Consider the following 20,754-nt stretch of genomic DNA (forward strand, 5'->3'; position numbering starts at 1 on the left):
GTAAAATGAAGAGTCCATATGACAATAATCATCAGTTCTCACATTGTTAGCACTTTTTTCCTTCATAATTTCACAGGGACTCAGAGAGGTGCAAGTGACTTTCCCAAGGCCACTCACCAACAAAGGTCTATTTAGATGCTAGAATTGTGTTTCATCTCTTCATCCCCAGTGCCCAGCTCAGTGCCTATATTCAGAAAATGTTTGTTGAATGCATTTTGACACTGAAAAAGATGTGAATTTTCTTATTTTTTTCTGCTAAAAATTGGTCATTAAAACATTGGCTTTTAAGAAATATTGGATTTGTTTCTAAAACTTCTTACACTATTGCTTTCAAATTAGTTTTTCTGCAAGCTTAAGGAAACTGTGGTTAGACCTCAGGGGATGACAAGCTATATAATGAAGTCGCTTAATGGCGTAAGGGTATAAGCCCCAATCTCATCAGTTTCCCTGTGGGATATATGCGCAAGGTTTTTTGGAAAGGTGGAGTCTACTGCTTTGAAAACATTTGAAAAATGACTGCTTTAAGGAAATGAAAAGGAATTGAATATTCCCAAATGAAGCATTTTGTATAGAATGGTGGGTACATGTGGAGACTCCAATCCACAGTTCATTTTCCAATTTTGAGAACAACACATTTTAGGACCATGTGTAATTACAGAAAACCACTGGCACCCAGCCCTACCTAGGGGCTGAAACTCCAGGCCCTCTCAAACTCTATTTTCTTGAGGCAAGCCAATGGCCCCAGGCAGGCGGCCCCCCATGCCAAGTCTGGCATCCCTGGCTCTGCGTTGGCACATCTGGGCACTTGGACTGACTCTGGGCCAGCAGCTGCTTGTGCAGTCCAAGAACATCACTGGGAAGCTGGAAGGAACTGTCCCAAGGCTGAGGAGGAACCGGGTCTGTCCATGTTTTCTAAGGCATACAGGGGAGCAGGTAGCTGGGCCAGGAGCAGGCCATTGGCACTCTCACCAAGGGTCTTCTGGAAAATAAGCTAGGCAGAATGTTTCTGCAGCTGGGAATATGGGGGAATCCCTATGAGGCCTTTTTATGCTTCATGACTTTTTATGTCCTTAAGACAGCCACAAAAATCTCTCTCAGCTTCAACTTCTTTGCCTTGTTTCCCACCGATTTGACTTCTGAAAAACTGCTGTTGTGTTTGCTCCTGTGGTCTAGAGGCCTGGCCCCTAGTGCCTAATCCAAAGTGTGACCTTTGGTGTCAAAAGTATGAGGTCTGCATGCTCTTAACTGTGTTCCAGTGTAAACTTCTGATGCCCCCAAAGAACCAATCCATCAAATAACTCATGAATAAAAATATGTAACTGTCAGAAATGTGATAGAACTGTCAAAAGCACGTGACATCTACATAAATAGAAGAACCCAAGTCATCCTTTCCTCTTTTTCTGGCACAGGGAAACATAGCAAATAACTGCTAAAATTTTAAAGAAGCAAAAGTGGAGCATTTCAGGGAAAGACCTACTGCTATCATGTCTAAGATACCTTGTGTCCTTCGTGAATGGTGATTTTCGATGCAAAACATCTTTTTTTGGTGAGGTGGATTGGGGATGGGGACTGCTGTCACAACATGAGTCACTTGATTAGACATGGAGGGTTTCTGGGTTGCTCCTATCTCCTCCCCCAAATATCTGGGGACACTCCATTTTTCATCCAGATACCTCATTTCTCCCCAGACACTGCATATTCCTCAGTATGACTGTCTCTGTGCAAATTGCAGGGCTGATTCATCATGGAATACTAGAATGTCAGCCACTAAGTCCCCTTGGAGAGTTTTGAGTATAACCCTGAATTTGCAAGAGAAGGTCATTTTGGCAGTCCCTTCTCAAGTGTTTCTGCAGGGAATTTGGACATTGCTAACTCATTTTCTGTTCTCTGTGTTAGAACTAGACAATGTTATGTTCTAATAGGAGAAAAGACAGTGAAGGGTTTAGTCATCTACTCCCGGTCACATAGGCTTTGTGAGGGGCAGTGACGAATTCTGAACTTCAGGTTCTCATCAGTGTTTGTCCACTGGGCCCTGTAGTTCAGCAGAAGATACCAACAGGAACCTCACAAGCGTCATCTTGATGTCACAAGTAGTTCTGGGGCCAGCGGGTTTGTCAGTGAGGTCCCAGCAAGGAGCTGAGAAGCATCTATCAGCTCCAAATTCACATGAGAGGAAAACAAAATTCCATCATAATGTTGACCATCTGTGGATGAGGACGACTTTTCAAAAGAGGCCACTGGAGAGAGGGATAAGGAAAATAAAGACTATTATCTTAAGGGATTATAATTTGAAAGGGATCACTGGTTCAACTGAACAACATAGGATATGGCACAGCAGTGAGTTATTTTACTTTGTGGAACTCCTGTTTTTTAATTAATGTTAAACTTTTTTTATGGCAATCTGTTGCAAAACTACTGTATGCCATGATCAACAACAATGTGTATTAGACTGATGATTTTTTTTTTTTTTTTTTTTTTGAGACAGGTTGTCACTTTGTTGCCCAGGCTGGAGTGCAGTGGTAAAATCATGGATCATTGCAGCCTCAACCTCCCTCAGCTCAGGTGATCCTCCCGCCTCAGCCTCTAGAATAGCTGGGCATGTATGCACACGCTACCATGCCCAGCTAATTTTTTTTTTTTTTTTTTTTTTGTAGTTTTTATACAGATAGGGTTTTGCTATATTGCCCAGGCTGGACTCGAATTCCTGAGCTCAAGCAATCATACTGCCCTTGTGCTATAATCTCTATACCTATGATTATGAAGAACTCTCTTCATTTTCTTTACATTTTTTCTATGCATGCAAAAACAAACAAACAAAAAGCTTGCCAGATGGTCTTTAGGGTGCTTATCTAGTAGAGGTAATAATCAATTTAAAAGAGTTCCAAAGATATTTCTGTCCAACAAGATACTATATGACTTTTTTTTCAGCTGGATGATTCCAAAGATGAACATCAAGCTTATGTCAAAAATAATACTCTTTTGTTTTGTTTTGTTTGAGATAGAGTTTTGCTCTGTCACCCAGGCTGGAGTGCAATGGCACGATCTTGGCTCACTGCAATCTCCACCTCCCAGGCTCAAGCAATCCTCCTGCCTCAGCCCCTCAAGTAGCTGGGATTACAGGCACCTGCCACCATGCCCAGCTAATTTTTATATTTTTGGAAGGGCTTCTCCATGTTGCCTAGGCTGGTCTTGAACTCCAGAGCTCAGGTGATCCACCCACTTCACCTCCAAAAGTGCTGGGATTACAGGTATGAGCCACCACACCCAGCCAAAAATAATAGTCTTAAAACAACATTTCGATGGATGAGACTGATGATACTCTTTGGTAACTCCAAAATGTAATCTAGGTTTCCCATAATATATATAACTTGACTTTGTTCAGGTTTTTCTAAGTTGTTTTTAAAGTTAACATTGTAATTATATTTTTTTCTAATACCCTTGCAATGATCTTTGACCAAAAGTAGTAAACATATTAACTTGAACTGAACTGATTTTAAAACAACTTGCTCAACTGAAGTGGCAGAATTTATTAGGCACCCTTGTAGATGAAGGATCTCAGAAGGTCTTATAAACCACTAAAAGTTTATGTTATCTTTTTATTTCATTAAAAATAGTTTGTTGGTGCTAATGTAAATTTGTCAGACTTTCTTGAAGGCAATTTAGCAATCAAAAGAATTCACTTATTCTAAGAAAGTTACTCTAAAAGATTTACATGTGAGAGTGTTCATTAGGGTTCAATTAAATAATGTTTAATAAACAGGAAATAAAAGATAGTCATTTAAATATTACTGCTGAAGTGTGGAGCAGGGCAGGAGGAAAAGAAATCATGAGAAATAGTTGTGGTGATGAAAAAAATGTTCTGTTTCTTTTTTTTTTTTTTTTTTTTTTTTTTTTTTTTTTGGAGACGGAGTCTCACTCTGTCGCCCAGGCTGGAGTGCAGTGGCCTGATCTGGGCTCACTGCAAGCTCCGCCTCCCGGGTTCACACCATTCTCCTGCCTCACCTCCTGAGTAGCTGGGACTACTGACGCCCGCCACCTCGCCCGGCTAATTTTTTTTTTTTTTTTTTTTTGTATTTTTAGTAGAGACAGGGTTTCACCATGTTAGCCAGGATAGTCTCGATCTCCTGACCTCGTGATCCTCCCGCCTTGGCCTCCCAAAGTGCTGGGATTACAGGCGTAAGCCACTGCCGAAAATGTTCTGTTTCTTGACTGTGTCAATATCAGTACCCTGGCTGTGATACTGAGTTACAGGTTTGCAAGATGTTATCACAGGAGAAAACTGGGTGAAGAGTACACAAGGTCTCTCTCTATTATTTCTTATCACTGCACATGAATCTACAATTATCTTAAAATTTAAAATTTAATTAAAATAGTATATAAGTGTCTTAATTAAAGCGCTTCTGGTTTTAAGGATGTGGATGTCTTTATTGAGAGTGGAAGGAGAAATCTTATAAATCAAGAAGGCACAGAAACTGAGAAGTTATTAGGAACCACATGTGCTATTCTGTCAGTCTTTGGAGGGCCCATCAGCTCTTGCCTTTTTCTGTCTGCTTCCACCTGCCCATGGTTAGCGTCACTGCCTCAATCTGGTGCAGAGTTTCGTCCACTGCCTGTCTTCCTGGTACCTTAGTACTATCAGCTATAATTCCTGGGGAGTAAATGTGATTGGATCACCTTGGGTTAACTTTTTACTCTCAGTCCAATGAACTATGATTAAAGCAATAGAGTTAACTAGGAAAACCATGGCTACAAGAGCCCGGTGTTCCATGTGTTGGGACCAGCTCTCATTATAGGTTGGGTAGAACTTGCAGTGGCTCATAAGATTGTAGACCCTTCTCGCTCTCTGTATTGTCCATCTATTCAAGCAAAAATGACTGTAAGAGTATATACCAAAATGTTATATTATCAGTTATTTTATTTGTGTTAGATCTGGCAGATTTATATTTTCTCTTTCCCTCCTAAATTTTCTACTATGATCACATTTTATTTTCTGTTATAAGAAAAATGTTTCAAATTGTGTAAAATTAATTTTATGATAGAAAAGAGTATGACAGTTATTATAGAATGCAGAAACATGAACAAGTTACAGCTATACCAGCCTAATATTATCATAATTTTGGCATATTTCTTTCCTCAATGTCCATTCCTTATGTAGTGGAGAACATCATGTATATTTTTTTCTGCTTTTTTTTTCATTAGATGTGGCATTCGGACTTTTCCCCCTAGTTTCAAAAACCTTTTGTAAAAATTTTCATGTTCATATACTGTTTCATAATATGGGTATCTCAAATATTATTAATCATTTATTTAGTGTTGGCCATTTAGGCATTTCCAATTTCTCAGTTATTTTGGAGACTGCAAGGTAAACATAGGTGTTTGCATTTTAGACAAAAATAATCTCTTATGAAGACCAGCAACTAAAAAGAAATTTTAAAATCCACTAAATTCACTTGTTGGAAGGAACTTATCAGCAGCCATTCTTTTCTATTGTGCCCCTTTTCTTTTGGCAAGTCCTGCCCCTGGGTCAGCTCTCTTCAGGATTAGTGGCTTTAGATGGTCTGCTTGGTGCCCTGCACACAGACGATCAGGAAGGCACCTACAGGTGGGACGATCACTCGCCAAGGAGAATTCATCCCAAAGCTGCCACCCAAGCAGTTGTCTGCCGTGGTGAACACATTTTGACTACGGGCCCAGAGTTTCCCCTCCTCATGTGTTATTCCATGCATCCTCAGGTCTCTGGGAATCTGAGATTCAGAGAGGATTAAGAAATGAAACTCTACATATAATTAGAGGGAAAACTGCAAGAAATAATTTTATCTCTTTCTTCTTGCATGTTTCTTTCAGTAAGAGATAAATTTAGATGGGTATGATTTTTTTTCTCTTTTCTTTATTTTTTAAGCCTGTGATCTGATGCAGGATCTAATAATAAATGGTAAATTTCTCACCAGACATGAATAAAAATTTGAATTAGAATATCTCATAGCCAAGAGGATCCATAGAAATAGACTCAGTATAGAGACATTAAATCTTAGGAATGGAAAACATAAAGAATACAGCCAGTATTTTACAGCTAGCCATTGGCTGGAAAAGCAGTCTCATGTAACTGAGTCACATACTATATTTTATCACATCAAGATGTCATTCATTTTAAGAGACTTTATTTTATGTGCCATTTATAAAGCAAAGAAAATGATGCCAACTGAACTATAACCCAATGCTTTCTTATCAATTATATTTTTGGACCTCATTGAAAGAGCTCATTTATTCTGATTATATTTTTATAATACAGTAGTTTCCACTTATCCACAGTTTTGTCTTCTGCAGTTTCAGTCACCCGTAATCAGCTACAGTCCAAACATTTTAAATGGAAAATTCCAGAAGTAAACAATTCATAAGTTGTAAATCCACGTCATTCTGAGCAGTGTGATGACATCTTGCACCATCCCATCCAGGACGTGAAGCATTCCTTTGTCCAGCGTATATACCCGTTAGTCACTTAGTAGCCATCTAAATTATTAGATTGAAAAGCATAGTATATACAGGGTTGGTACTATCTGTGGTTTCAGACATCCACTGGGGTTTTGAAACACATCCTCCATGGAAAATGGGGACTACTGTGCATCATTCTTGTGATATAAAGCAAAATAAGTGTTCAAATGTTCATAAAACTTTGCATTCAATGTCTGCCTTTTCTAAACCACTTTTTGACTCAGTCTTTAAATTTTTTTTCCATATGCTATTGTCCTCTCTGACAGCCAGCCAGTTAGTAATGTTACATTTCTTTTTTTTTTTTCTCCTCTCTCACGAATTTTTAATGGCTTCATTGCAATATAATTTATATACCATACAACTTCACCCATTTAAAGTGTACAATTTGATAGCACATTGACAGAATTGTGCAATTATCACCACAGTCAATTTTAGGACATTTTCAACACCCCAGAATAAACCCTATACCCATTAGCAGTCACTCCTTATTTTCCCCTTATCTCCTCAACCCCATGCAACCACTAACCTACCTTCTGTCTTTGTTGATTTGCTTACTCTGGACATTTCGTATAAATGGAATCATACCACATGTGGTTTTTCTGTGACTTGCTTCTTCATTTAGTTCTCAAGGTTCATCCCTGTTGTAGCATGTACCAGTATGTTGTTCATTTTTATTGCTGTGTTTCTTAAAAGAAGACTCCATTATTATTTCTGGTATTTTCTTTCAAGTTTTAATGCTGCTGCTCTCTTTATCTTACTAGTTCTTGTCAATGAAGTTTGTTAGACAACTGTCAGGATCCATGTTCTTTCCAAAGTTAATTCTTAAAGAGTTTGTGGCCTGAAATGTCAAGGATTGTACTTATCCAGGTGAACTACCAGGAATGACAGGCAGATTCACATAAGCACAGGTGATGATATTTGCTGTCCGGCTGATGGAAACTGCAGGGCATCATCACTTGTAGGATGCATCTCAATTTCAGACATATTCAGAGACAAAAATTTTGCATTTTAGAATTAACAAAGCATGGAATATAATTTTAAGTACTTTTCCTTAGATCAACATGAAGAATTTTCACTCTGAGATCCAACAGGCAAGAGACTTAGGACACAAAGCCTTAAAACTTGAGTAAATTTAGAATTCACAAGTCGAACACCACAACTAGAGCAAGAGTCCCCTTCAGTCTGTGATTCTCTGCCCTTGGGTATGAGAATCACCTGAAGAAAGTTTTTAAAATACAAAATCATGGGTCACACATCCCTGAAGATTTGTTTTCAGTAGGGCTAGTGTAAAACCCCAAATTTTCTTTCTTTTCCTTCCTTCTTTCCTTCCTTCCTCCCTTCCTCCCTCCCTCCCTCCCTTTCTTCCTCTTTCCCTTCCTTCATTCCTCCATTTGCTCCTTTATTCCTTTCTTTCTTTTTTCTCTCTTTTTCATTCTTTCTTTTTCTCCCTTTCTCACTCCATTCTTCCCTCTTTCCCTTCCTTCATCCCTTCCTCCCTCCCTTTCTTCGTTCCTTTATTTCTAATCCAGGAATGGGGACCACAGCTCTAATTCATTCCTATCAGATGAGCTAGAGGCAGCCTAAGCATCAACTAGGAGGCATTTTTGTATGGTGGGTTCAACACTTAATTTGGAGTCATACAGATCTGATTTCAAATTTTGATATGAACACAGATAAGCAGTATGACCTTGGGAAAATTATTAAGCCTCTCTGAGCCTCAATCCCATTCTCTGTAAAACTGGAGTATCCTGGAAGGTTTGTTGTGATAACTATGTAAAAGAACACACTAGTGAGTGACTTGTATATACAAATGGTACTCTCCTAATCCCTGCTGTCGTGGCTCAGATCTTACTCTCTGGTTTGAATCACTACCATTACTCTTAGTACCTATCTCTTGAAATTTGATTTTTCGATTCTAGATTAGTATCCTGTTCCCATGTGGCATCTGCCTCAGCAATTCTATGATAGTCAGTGGAGTTCTCTGATTTTACTAATTTGCAGTTAACGGTCTTTCCAAACCTTGGATCATATTTAAAAATTTTCTCTAAGAGATTCTCTTAGAGTTTCTGACTTTAAAATCTCAAGGGCAGTTAGCTTGCACCAAATTTTAATTATTTACCTTCCAGGGCTTCACTGTATGTTTACAGTTCCCAGTGTTCCTACCACATGTATACATTACACATTATTACACATATCACCCTGTCTCATATAATGTCCATAGGTTCAAGAAGGAGGTAAAATCTGTAATTGTCAGAAATATAATCCAACTCTCAAATGAATGTGAAGTTATCAATGTAAATTGTGAAACCAAAGTTGCATTTCTGTTTGTACCACCATTATGTAAACATGAATAAATTTTGGTGAACAACGAGGCCAAGTAAAAGAAAAAAAATATAAACATCAGTAAGCAGAGGGACTCTGGAGCATATGTCAAATAGAACTTTAGAATTGTGACTATGCCCTATTGCCATATTTAAGTACCATGGCTGTGCATTTAGGATATAAGTACGAATGAAAGGTGGTTCCGTTTTGGAGATCATAGCCTAGTAGGCCACAAGACAAGGACATGAACAAACACAACACAGATGATAAGTGTTTCCATGGAGGGAGAGTGAAAGATAAAATGAGAACACACACTATGCCCCAACTCGGACTAAGGGATGAGATGGGGCCAAGAAAGTGTCTCAGCTTACATTAATACATAGTAATTGAATAAAATGCTACACTTTAACTTCCGTCTGGGCATAGTTTTCTGTTTTTGAATAGCATAAAATATCTGTATTCATTGATTTAATAAATATGTATTCAGTGCCTGTTGCATACCATGCTCTGTCCTAGGTGCTGAGTATTCAAGGAATAAAAAGAGAAATAGTCCCCACTATCGGGGGATTATCAAATGAAGCTGACAGATATTGACTTAACAGACATATGTAGGCAATTCAAATCATGAGAGGTGCTATGAATGGAAGATAGGTGTTATAAAAAGGAATATCAGGAGAACTCTAATTTAGTTGAGGGGAAAAGGTTATTCTCATATTAAAGAGTCTTCTGCCCTATTTCCTGACTCCTGTTTGACTCATTCATTTTTTCATTTATTCATTAATTCATCAGATATTTTCTGTTTTATTTACTTATTTTTTCTGATAAACAGAAATTTTGTATATTTATGGTATACAGCCTGATGTTTGATATATGTATAAATTATAGAATGGCTAATATCAAACTATTTAAGATATGCATTACCTCACATACTGATTTTTCATAATGAGAACACAAAATCTATTCTCTTTGTAATTTTCAAGCATACAATATATTATTAACTATAGTCACCATGATGTACAATAGATCTCTTAAATTTATTATTCCTAACCAAAATTTTGTGCCCTTTTACCAACATCTCCTGAGTTCCCAAATTGCTAACCTGTAGTAACTATGATTTTACTCTCTATTAGTTTGACTATTTTAGATTTCATATATAAGCGAGGTCATATGGTATTTGTCTTTCAGTACCTACCTTATTTCACTTGACATGATGTCCTCTAGGTCCATGCATATAGCAAATGAGAGGATTTTCTTCTTTTTAAGTGTGAATAATATTCTATTATGGGTATATGCTACACTTCATCCACTCATTCACTGATGAGTACTTAGGTTGGTTCCATATCTTGGCTATTGTGACTAATGCTGCAATGAACATGGGAGTGCAGATATCCACTTGACATACTGATTTCATGTCTTTTGAATATATACTGTATTAGTCTGTTTATACACTGCTATAAAGAACTACCTGAGACTGGGTGATTTATAAAGAAAAGAGGTTTAATTTACTCACAGTACCATATGGCTGGAGAGGCCTCAGGAAACTTAGAAACATGGTGGAAGTTGAAGAGGAAGCAAGGCATGTCTGACGTGGTGGCAGGAAAAAGAGAGTGAGGAGGGAAGTGCCACACTTTTAAACCACAAGATCTCATGAGAACTCACTCACTATCATAAGAACAGCATAGGGGAGACTGCCCTCATGATCCAGTCACCTTCTACCAGGCCCCTTCCCTGACACATGGGGATTACAATTCTAGATGAGATTTGGGTGGGGATACAGCAAAACCATATCATTTTGCCCTGGCACCTCCCAAATCTCATGTCCTTCTCACATTTCAAAATGCAATTGTGCCTTCCCAGCATTTTAGCATTAACCCAAAATTCCAAGTCCAAGTCTCATATGAGACAAAGAAAGTCCCTTCCGCCTATGAGCCTGTAAAATCAAAAGCAAGTTAGTTACTTCTAAGATACAATGGGGGTACAGGCATTGGGTAAATGCCCCCGTTCCAAATGGGAGAAATTGACCAAAACAAAGGGGCTACAGGTCACATGCATGTCGGAAACCCAACAGGACAGTCATTAAATCTTAAAGTTACAAAATAATCTCCTTTGACTCCATGTCTCACATCCAGGGCACAGTGATGCAAAAGGTGGGCTCCCAAGGCCTAAGGTAGCTCCACCCCTGTTTCTCTGCAGGGTAAGCCCCCATGGCTGCTTTCACAGGCTGATGTTGAGTGCCTGAAGCTTTTCTAGGTGCATGATGCAAGCTGTTGGTGAATGTACTATTCTGGGGTCTGGAGGATGGTGGCTTTCTTCTCACAGTTCAACTAGGCAGTGACCCAATGGGGACTGTGTGTAAGGGCTCCAACCCCACATTTCCCCTCTGCATTGCCTTAGTAGAGGTTCTCCATGAGGGCTCTGTCCCTGCAGCAGACATCTGCCTAGACATTCAAGCATTTCCACACATCCTCTGAAGTCTAGGCAGAGGCTCACAAACCTCAACTCTTGTCTTCTGCGTACCCACAGACCCAATACCATGTGGAAGCCACCAAGATGTGGGGCTTGCACCTTCTGAAGTGACAGACTAAGCTATACCTTGGCCATTTTAGCCATGGCTGGAGCTAGAACGTCTGGAATGCAGTGTGCCACATCCCAAGGCTGCATAGAGCAGCAGCCCATGAAAACCATTCTTTCCTTCTAGGCCTCCAGGCCTATAATGAGAGGGGCTCCTGTGAAAATTTCTGAAATGCCCTGGATATATTTTCCCCCATTGTCTTGGCTATTAACATTTGGTTTCTCTTTACTTATGCAAATTTGGGCCGCTGATGGCTTCAATTTCTCTGCAGACAATGGGTTTTTCTTTTCTACCACATGGGCAGGCTGCAAATTTTCCAAACTTTTATGCTTTGCTTCTCTTTTAAACATAAGTTCCAATTTCAGACCAACTCTTTGTGAACACATATGACTGTATACTTTAAAAAAAAGTCAGGTCATCTCTTGAATGCTTTACTGCTTAGAAATTTTTTCTGCCAGATAACCTAAATCATCTCTCTCAATTTCAGAGCTCCACAGATCTCTAGGGCAGGGGGAAAATGCCTCCAGTCTCTTTGCTAAAGCATACCAAGAGTGACCTTTGCTTCAGTTCCCAATAAGTTTCTCATCTCCATCTGAAACCACTTCAACCTGGACTTCATTGTCCATCAGCATTTCAGTCAAAACCATTCAACAAGTTTCTAGGAAGTTCCAAACTTTTCCAAATCTTTCTGCCTTCTTCTGAGCCCTCAAAACTGTTCCCACTTCTGCCCGTTGCCCACTTCCAAAGTTGCTTCTACATTTTCAGGTATCTTTATAGCAGTGCCTCACTTCTGGTTCCAATTTTCTGTATTAGTTGTTTTCACACTACTATAAAGAACTACCTGAGACTGGGTACTTTATAAAGAGATTTGACTCATAGTTCCACATGGCTTGGGAGGCCTCATGAAACTTACAATAATGGTGGAATGTGTAGGAGAAGCTAGGCTCATCTTACATGGTGGTAGGAGAGGGAGAGTGAGGGGTGTGGGAAGTGCCACACTTTTAAACCAGCAGATCTGATGAGAGCTCACTATCATGAGAACAGCATGGGGGAGCCCATCCCTAGGACCTAATCACGTCCCATCAGACCCCTCCCCAACACATAGGGATTCGAATTTGAGATGAGATTTGGGTGGGGACACAGAGCCGAACCATATCATATACCCATTAGTAGGATTGGCTGGATCATATGTAAGTTGTAGTTTTAACTTTTTGAGGAATTCTCATGCTGCTTTCCATCCCCATAAATAGTGTACAAGAGTTTTCTTTCTCTACACCTTTGCCAACAGTTACTTTTCATCTTTTTGATAGTAGCCATTCTAACAGTATGAGGTGATTTCTCATTGCAGTTTTAATTTTCATTTCTCTGGTGATTAGTGATATTGAGCATTTTTTCATATATATGTTGGTCTTTTGTATGCCTTTTTTTGAGAAAAGTCTATTCAGGTCCTTTGCTTATTTTTTAATTGGACAATTTGTTTTCTTACTAAGTTTTTGGAATTCCTTATATATTTTAGACATTAGCCCCTTATCAGAGGTATGGATTGCAAATACATTCTCTCATTCTGTAGATTTTGTTTTCACTCTGTTGATTGTTTCCTTTGCATTTTAGTTTGATGCAATCCTATTTGTTTATTTTTACCTTTGTTGTCAGTGCTTTGGGGGTCATATCTAAAAAATTGTTGCCAAGACCAATGTGATGGAACTTTTCCACAATGTTTTCTTCTAATCACTTTATAGCTTCAGGTTTTATATGTAAATCTTTACTTCATTTTGAGTTGACTTTTGTATGTAGTGTAAGAGTCAATTTTATTATTCCACATGTCAATATCCAGCTTTCCCAGCACTGTTTATTGAAGAGACTGTCCTTTCTGTATTGTGTATTCTTGGCTCCTTTGTTGAAAATCAGTTGGCTGTAAATGTGTAGATTTATTTCTGGGCTTGCTATTCTGTTTCAGTGGCCTATGTATCATCAGACATTTTCTAATCACTTGTTTTGGGCCAGAATTGGATCTAAGCATCTAGGATACAGATATCAGACTGAGCTCATCAGAAACTTAAACAAATCTGCTAGGGATGCATACTAAAAATCATGATGAATTAGAAATTGTATTTCTGAAACTAAAATTTACTTTCGCAGTATTTCTGAAACTAAAATTTACTTTCACATCTTTTGTCTTTTTTTTTTTTGAGACAGGGTCTTGCTCCTTTGCCCAGGCTGGAGTGCAGTGGTGCAATCTTGGCTCACTGCAACCTCTGACCCCTGGGTTCAAGCAGTTCTCCCACCGCAGCCTCTCAAGTGGCTGGGATTACAGGCATGAGCCACCGTACCTATTTTTTTTTTTTTTTTTTGTATTTTTAGTAGAGACGGGGTTTTACCATGTTGGCCAGGCTGGTCTCGAACTCCTGGCCTCAAGTGATCCTCCCACTTTGGTCTCCTAAAGTGCTGGGATTACAGGCGTGAGCCACCGCACCCAGTCTTTTGTCACATTTGCTACTCACACCAACCCCACACAGTAGGTATGATTATTCACATACTACAGGCAAGGAAAGAGGGGCTTTTAGCTGTTTCCATAATGTGTTACACATGCATATAGAAGAGACTGGAGCATGTATGTGAATATGAACCTTCTTTTGTCCTTTTTGTGAATGAAATCAGCATCAAATAATAGAGGTTGGGTCTGGATTCGAGAAGAACAAATGAAGTGGACTGTGAGGAGGTTTTGGATAACGGAGGTCTTCCTAGAGGAGATGGCACTTGAGCTGGACCTTAGAAATGAGTAGGATGTCACTAAGAAGGACTGTGCTTTGACCTTTTTATTTAGAGCTTTGACCTTTTTCTCAGGCCTGTGGATAATTATTAAGGACCTTTCTGCAAGGAGACAGTATGGTAGGAGCTTTGCTTAAGCTTGCACCTGCAGGATAAAGGAGTGAGAAGGCACACTGGGAATTCCCAATACTTCCTTCTGCTACTGCTGTTGAATGCAGGTGGCTTGCTTAATAATTCTCCTGTGCCTGCTGCCCCAGGTTACCACAATCACTCAAATTCAAGCACCACTATTAGAGATGAGATGAGTAGCTTTTGGATGTGAGTTTCAATCTGATGCTTGATTACATGTACGACAGTGGCCAAAAAGGGCAGAAGCCATCTGTGGTGCAAAGGCTCTCAGACTGGATGAGGGGAGAGCCAATGAGGAAGTCCCACCTCCTGAGAAGTCGCCTGCTCCCATGCTCTGGTGCTGTCTCCTATGCCACATCTTCCACCCTGCAGCCTACACTCTGTTGGGAGGGCCCCAAGAAGGAGCATGATCTACAGCACATACTGTCCACATGTGTTCCAAAAAGTCAAGTCAAGTCACCTCTTGAATGCTTTGCTGCTTAGAAATTTCTTCTGCCAGAGATACTCTAAATCATTATGTCAAGTTCAAAGTTCAACAGATCTCTAGGACAGGGGCAAAGTGCCACCAGTCTCTTTGCCAAAGCATAGCAAGAGTGACCTTTGCTCCAGTTCCCAATAAGTTCCTCATCTCCATCTGAGACCACCTCAGCTTGGACTTCAATGCTGATAGTCCATATCACTATCAGCATTTCAGTCAAAACCATTCAACAAGTCTCTAGGAAGTTTCAAACTTTTTCACATATCCCTGTCTTCTTCTGTGCCCTCCGAACTATTCCAACCTCTGCTTGTTACCAGTTCCAAAGTCACTTCCACATTTTCAGGTATCTTTATACCAGTGCTCCACTTCTCCTCTTCATTTATCTTTTTGTTGGAGCTTATGAATTTTGGAAGTTAAAGCTTTTGGATCAGAGATGCCTAGACAGCTTAGAGACAGAACAGGCACATCTCTACAGAGAGGAATGGGTTACCTTGGCCATGTAACGCTGAGAAGGAATGCCAACTTTCATGTGAAAGTCATGTGAGGGGCTCACATCCCAGCAGATCAGAAAGGTACTAACAATTTTTCAACATTGTACATGGAACTTTATGGTTTTCAAAGTGATTCTGCCAACATTTCAGTTCACGAAACACCAAGGGAGTGTGAGTTTTTATGCCTTTGGGGCAGAGAAGGACACTGAGACTTAGAGAGTTTAAGGGTCATTCAACTCATAGAGCAGGAAAACTGAACTGGAACTCATGTCATCTTGCTCCAAATACAGAGCTCTTTCCATTACACCAGGCTGCCTCTCAGAACGCAGTGAAAGCCTGCAAGGGAAAGGTGTTTCTGGCACCTCCGCACGGAAGGGAACTCTGACCACATTTTCCCATGGAAACATTTTCGCCCATGTTGGTTACGATCTATGGCTGAAATAGTAAAGTACTGTGTTTCAGCAGTGTACTTGCCTTCCAGTCAATCTAGTTACATTTCATGTAGCACCTATTAGGTAAGACTATAACAAAAATTTTTAAGAAGATATTTTTTCCACTCTGGTGAGGGATGCAGACATAGGCAGGAGCCACTGAAACAATAGGAGCTGCCTAATCTGTCCCCCACCAAGAATGACTTTTCTTTTTCTTTCACCAGGGAGTGACATCCATGTTAGAAATATTCTGTCAATGAAATGAGAGGTAACATCCATAATAGAGTTTTAGGGCAAGATATAGTTCAGTCCAAATCTAAGCATCTAAGCTATGCCACTGTGTGATTAGAGGAAAAAAAAATTGGCCTTTCTCTCCTTGCTAAAAATTCACCCAGCACTGGCCATAAAATATAGTCCATGCATCTGTAACCCCTGAGAGAATTATTTCCTCATGGAACTCAGCTCTGGTCCTTTGCCTGCCTTGTGGAGGGCTGGTTCTTGTCATGGGAGGTTTTTAAAGTACCCAAGTAATAATTTGTGAAGTAAGGCCCATGAACTTCTTGGTTTAGCAAACTGTGACTCTAGAAAATAATATTTGAAGCTAGTCTCAAAGGCTGGGTTAAATAGGAAGTGCCCATGTTTACCCAAGCCAAACCTGATAGCCATCCCATAAGAGCCTCTTCTTTGCCGCCTGCCTCATATATGCCATTATCATCAAAATAACAAGAGCCCTCTGTTGTTTACGGCCTACTTTAGACCAGAAACTATTAAGATCTTTCTATATCATATCGCCAGTCCTTACAGTGCTGCAAAGGAGGGATTATGACCTTCCATTTGAAAGCTGAGCAGGTGGAAGCTCAGAGATGTTTAGTAACTTATTCAAGATCACCATGCTCTTTTTTCTATACCAGGTCAGCCTGAGAGGCTGGGTGAGCTTTGCTGCTGACCAAATAAATGCTCCCGGTTTACTCAGGACGGTTAGGGAAATAGGCAGACCTTTTCTTGTCTTTCTTACTGTCTTTCCTTTTGATCAAAATGTCCATCTCAAAATGTTTAAATTATCTCCAGAGCAAGTTCGAGTTCTCCTATGTCTGCTTTTGATGACCTTTCTTTCTCTTCCTTTGCTACCACACTGCCTTCTGTTACTAATTATAACTGTCATTAAAAAAAAAAAAAAAAAAAAGGTATCTGAATTATATAATGGGCTTGGTAATGAGAAAGGCATGCTCTCTTGAACGTTATCTTAATAATAGTTAATAGCCCTCAGGTGGGGTCATGAAAGAGTCTCCTACAACATTATAATAGTTGTTTTGACTTCTAGATTTTTCTATCTTAGTTTTGGGGTCTTTGTTTAGAGGAAGATGCTTGGTGGGTTCTTAGGGCATATGAGGTGTTTCTGAAGCAAGACGCCAGCCTTATTTTGGAAGGTATGTTAGCCCTAGAATTTCCAAATTTTATTTTTTTATTCATAGTTATTAGCTGTGCTAACACACAGCTGCTTTAGTAGAGGTAATACAGAATTTAGTGGAAGACAAAACAGGGTTAAAGTCTTTGCTCAGGGATTTACTTGCTATATGACAGGGACAAGTCATTCAACCTCAGTTTTCAAATCTGTACAATGGAAGTAATCCACTTCCTGCTACTTAACCTCTGCTGATAATTCTTATTCCTCTTCCTCTTCATCCTCATTCTTTTTAAATTTTTTTTAATGTTTTTACTTCAGTACAATTTAGGGAAACAGGTGGTGTTTGATTACATGAATAAGCTCTTTAGTGGTGATTTCTGAGATTTTGGTGCACCCATCACCTGAGTAGTGTACATTGTACCCAATGTGTAGTCTTTTATCCCTCGCCACCCCTCAGCCTTTCCCCCAAGTCCCCAAAGTCCAATGTATCATTCTTATGCCTTTGCAACCTCAAAGTTTAGCTCCCACATATGAGTGAGAACATATGATGTCTGGTTTTCTATTCCCAAGTTACTTCAGCTAGAATAATAGTCTCCAATTCCATCCAAGTCACAGTGAATGCCATTATTTCATACCTTTTTATAGCTGAGCAGTATTCCATGGTGTATATATGCCAAATTTTCTTTATCCACTCATTGATTGATGGGTATTTGGGCTGGTTTCATATTTTTTGCAGTTGTGAATTGTGCTGGTATAAACATCTGTGTGCAAGTATCTTTTTTGTATAATGACTTATTTTACTCTGGATATATACCTATGAGTGGGATTACTGGATCAAATAGTAGCTCTACCTTTAGTTCTTTAAGGAATCTCCAAACTGTTTCCCATAGTGGTTGTACTAGTTTACATTCCCACCAACAATGTAAAAGTGTTTCATTTTCACTGCATCCATACCAACATCTATTATTATTATTTTTTTATTATGACCGTTCTTGCTGGAGTGAGGTAGTATTACATTGTGGTTTTTATTTGCATATTCCTGATAGTTAGTGAAGCATTTTTTATATGCTTCTTGGCCATTTGTATATCTTCCTTTTTTTAATTATTATACTTGAAGTTCTAGGGTACATGTGCACAACGTGCAGTTTTGTTACATATGTATACATGTGCCATGTTGGTGTGCTGCACCCATTAACTCGTCATTTACATTAGGTATATCTCCTAATGCTATCCCTCCCCACTCCCCCAACCCCATGACAGGCCCTGGTGTGTGATGTTCCCCTGTCTGTGTCCAAGTATTCTCATTGTTCAATTCCCACCTATGAGTGAGAACATGTGGTGTTTGGTTTTCTGTCCTTACAATAGTTTGCTGAGAATGATGGTTTCCAGCTTCATCCATGTCCCTACAAAGGACATGAACTCATCCTTTTTTATGGCTGCATAGTATTCCATGGTGTATATGTGCCACATTTTCTTAATCCAGTCTATCACTGATGGACATTCGGGTTGCTTCCAAATCTTTACTATTATGAATAGTGCCGCAATAAACATATGTGTGCATGTGTCTTTATAGCAGCATGATTTATAATCCCAGTAATGGGATGGCTGGGTCAAATGGCATTTCTAGTTCTAGATCCTTGAGGAATCGCAACACTGTCTTCCACAATGGTTGAACTAGTTTACAGTTCCACCAACAGTGTAAAAGTCTTCCTGTTTCTCCACAATTTCTCCAGCATCTGTTGTTTCTTGACTTTTTAATGATCACCATTCTAACTGGTGTGAGATGGTATCTCATTGTGGTTTTGATTTGCATTTCTCTGATGGCCAGTGATGATGGGCATATTTTCATGTGTCTGTTGGCTGCATAAATGTCTTCTTTTGAGAATGTCTGTTCATATCCTTTGCCCACTTTTTGATGGGGTTGTTTGTTTTTTCTTGTAAATTTGTTTGAGTTCTTTGTAGATTCTGGATATTAGCCCTTTGTCAGATGAGAGATTGCAAAAATTTTCTCATTCTGTAGGTTGCCTGTTGACTGTGATGGTAGTTTCTTTTGCTGTGCAGAAGCTCTTTGGTTTAATTAGATCCCATTTGTCAGTTTTGGCTTTTGTTGCCATTGCTTTTGGTGTTTTAGACATGAAGTCCTTGCCCATGCCTATGTCCTGAATGGTATTGCCTAGGTTTTCTTCTAGGATTTTTATGGTTTTAGGTCTAACGTGTAAGTCTGTAATCCATGTTGAATTAATTTTCGTGTAAGGAGTAAGGAAAGGATCCAGTTTCAGCTTTCTATGTATGGCTAGCCAGTTTTCCCAGCACCATTTATTTAACCGGTAAATCCTTTCCCCATTTCTTGTTGTTGTCAGGTGTGTCAGAGATCAGATGGTTGTAGATGTGTGGTATTATTTCTGAGGGCTCTGTTCTGTTCCATTGGTCTGTATCTCTGTTTTGGTACCAGTACCATGCTGTTTTGGTTACTATAGCCTTGTAGTATAGTTTGAAGTCAGGTAGTGTGATGCCTCCAGCATCGTTCTTTTGGCTTAGGATTGTCTTGGCCATGTGGGCTCCTTTTTGGTTCCATATGAACTTTAAAGTAGTTTTTTCCAATTCTGTGAAGAAAGTCATTGGTAGCTTGATGGGGATGGCATTGAATCTATAAATTACCTTTTCACGATATTGATTCTTCACGATATTGATTCTTCCTATCCATGAGCATGGAATGTTCTTCCATTGGTTTGTGTGCTCTTTTATTTCACTGAGCAGTGGTTTGCAGTTGTCCTTGAAGAGGTCCTTCACATCCCTTGTAAGTTGGATTCTTAGGTATTTTATTCTCTTTGAAGCAATTGTGAATGCGAGTTCACTCATGATTTGGCTCTCTGTCTGTTATTAGTGTATAAGAATGCTTATGATTTTTGCACATTGATTTTGTATCCTGAGACTTTGCTGAAGTTGCTTATCAGCTTAAGAAGATTTTGGGCTGAGACGATGGGGTTTTCTAAATATACAGTCATGTCATCTGCAAATAGCGACACTTTGACTTTCTCTTTTCGTAATTGAATACCCTTTATTTCTTTCTCCTGCCTGACTGCCCTGGCCAGAACTTCCAACACTATGTTGAATAGGAGTGGTGAGAGAGGGCATCCGTGTCTTATGCCAGTTTTCAAAGGGAATGCTTCCAGTGTTTGCCCATGCAGTGTGATATTGGCTGTGGGTTTGTCATAAATAGCTCTTATTATTTTGAGGTACGTTCCATCAGTACCGAATTTATTGAGAGTTTTTAGCATGAAGGGCTGTTGAATTTTGTCAAAGACCTTTCTGCATCTATTGAGATAATCACGTGGTTTTTGTCTTTGGTTCTGTTTATATGCTGGATTACGTTTATTGATTTGCATATGTTGAACCAGCCTTGCATCCCAGGGATGAAGCCCACTTGATCATGGTGGATAAGCTTTTTGATGTGCTGCTGAATTCGGTTTGCCACTATTTTATTGAGGATTTTTGCGTCAATATTCATCAGGGATATTGGTCTAAAATTCTCTTTTTTTGTCATGTCTCTGCCAGGCTTTGGTATCAGGATGATGTTGGCCTCATAAAATGAGTTAGGGAGGATTCCCTCTTTTTCTATTGATTGGAATAGTTTCAGAAGGAATGTCACCAGCTCCTCTTTGTACCTC

The 20,754-nt window shown here is 39.4% G+C and overlaps 1 long non-coding RNA gene across 1 annotated transcript in view; it reads right to left on the bottom strand.

Annotated features, from left to right (window-relative positions):
- Positions 1-2,068: 2,068 nt before the first annotated feature.
- The window catches only part of LOC115893850, a 28,390-nt gene continuing 9,704 nt past the window's right edge, over positions 2,069-20,754 (bottom strand). The window contains exons 2-3 of the long non-coding RNA XR_004053869.1: positions 5,451-5,744; positions 2,069-2,237 (exon numbers count right to left, since the gene is read on the bottom strand). This is a non-coding gene — a long non-coding RNA (uncharacterized LOC115893850). The remainder of the gene's footprint in view (positions 2,238-5,450; positions 5,745-20,754) is intronic.

This window comes from Rhinopithecus roxellana, chromosome 16, assembly GCF_007565055.1.
Source record: "Rhinopithecus roxellana isolate Shanxi Qingling chromosome 16, ASM756505v1, whole genome shotgun sequence".
NCBI lineage: Eukaryota > Metazoa > Chordata > Mammalia > Primates > Cercopithecidae > Rhinopithecus > Rhinopithecus roxellana.